The following is a 2,054-nucleotide window of genomic DNA, read 5'->3' as shown; positions in this document are numbered from 1 at the left end:
CATTTCAACCTTTTTCATAATCTACTATTGACTTCACTAATTCATTAAATAAGCATAAGGACTATATAATTACCGGGAAACGTACAGATAAATAAGCTATTGTCCCTGCCCTCCAAGAGCTTATCATCTACTAGGACAGATAAAGTATATACCCACGTGCCTAGGTAATAGAAAGTAGACTGCAGAGCAAGAGCTGGAGCTGGGAGTGATCCCAGAAGCCAGCTAGTTCAATCTCCTGTCCTTTGTTGTTGTTGGGCCATTTTCAGTCATGTTGGACTCTTTGTAAGCCCTTTGGGGGCTTTCTTGGCAAAAATAATGAAGTGCTTTGTCATTTCCTTCTCCAGCTTATTTTGAAGATGAAGAAACTGAGGCAAACAGGGTTAAGTGACTTGCCCGGGGTCACACAGCTAATAAGTGTCTGACACTAGATTTCAACCCAGGAAGATGAGTCTTCCTGACTTTAGGCTCAGCACTCTATCCACTGTACCACCTAGCTGCTCTTCCTTTCACAGCTGAGGAAACTGACCCAGGGAAGTTAAGTGACCTGTCCAAGTTAACACAAGTATTAATTATCAGAGGTAAGATTTGAACCCAGATCCTTTGATACTGAATTCAGTTTGTTTCACTTTACCGCACTTACCATGCATATAAATGCCTAGGAGAGGCAGGAAAAATATGAGAGCTCTTAGGAGGAAAAGATAATTTCTAACTGGAAGGATCAGTGGAGATTTTTGAGCAAAGGTGGCATTTAAGCAGAGATGAGAATGGGGGGAATGGGACATTCTGAGCAAAAAGATTGACATGATCAAAGGTGCCAAGACAAGGAGGGACAACAGAGGACATATTTGTGGAAGAGTAAGTAGGAATCTAAATTTGGTGGAGATTCTGCCCCCACCCAGAAGTCACTAGGATATAAAGACAGAAGGTTTCAATGAGATATCTTTAAAATACCTGATCACAGTTTTAGAAGGGACTTTACACTGGTCTGTTTGGGCTAAAGTAGAGCCCATGACAGAACGGACCTCAGTTTCCTCATTTAAAATAAAGGACTCGCACTGGACACTGTCTGAGGATCCTTCAGCTCCAAATTCTATGAGAACAGTACGGCCACAAACGGAGGGTGCATCTCCCGATTCTTACCTAGTTATCACAATTATAACTAGGGTGGGATGATCAGGATTTTATGCCAATGAACCAAAATTTACTAATACTCTCTAGCAGCATAGAAACAACTGAGCTTAGTCCTTGGTTAGCGACAATAATTGGGAATAAATAGTTGGCAGTTGGGGGGGCATGATCCAGCCTGGCTATCCCATTCCCACCTCTTTAGCTGGATCTCTTTCTCCTGACAACAGGATGCTGATTCAGCGTCTTTTCCCCAACATGGCCCTATCTCTTCCTGACCACTACCAATTTAACAGAATAGGTCTCATAAAATTGATTTGAGGGGGCAGCTAGATGGCACAGTGGATAGAGCACCAGCCCTGGAGTCAGGAGGACTTGAGTTCAAATCCGGCCTCAGCCACTTGATATTTACTAGTTGTGTGACCCTGGGCAAGTCACTTAACCTTGATTCCCTCACCAAAAAAAAAATTTGATTTGAGGGTGTATGTTGTGCTGCTATGCCAAAAATGTTTCTCCATTCAAATTGTGAACCAATGCTTCACCTGAGCAGGATGGAAAAGTAAATTATTTTACATGTTTATGCTATCCTCTTTATTGCTCAATCTGTTTATTCTAACTACTGTAGTCCTTTCCACTATTTCCATATCTATTCCCAGTCTCAGAGGGGCCACTCCCTCATCAGGTAGGGAAAATTTATTGCAATACATCTGTTAGAAGAGGCAAATAGAGTGCTTGATTTGGAGTTGTAGGATCTTCGATCGAGGACTAAAAGCCCTTTAAAGGTCATCTCGGTCCAACCTCCCCCATTTTAAAGATGAGTAAACTGAGACCCAGGGAGATTTAATGACTTAGCCAAAGTCATATGGCAAGTGTCAGAGGTGGTGTTTGAAACCAAGTCTTCTAACTCTAGAGTCAATGAGTCAGTAATG

The sequence above is a fragment of the Vombatus ursinus genome, unplaced genomic scaffold (assembly GCF_900497805.2).
Source record: "Vombatus ursinus unplaced genomic scaffold, bare-nosed wombat genome assembly UNPS02000749.1, whole genome shotgun sequence".
Lineage (NCBI taxonomy): Eukaryota > Metazoa > Chordata > Mammalia > Diprotodontia > Vombatidae > Vombatus > Vombatus ursinus.
Note: the sequence above shows the minus strand (reverse complement) of the source record.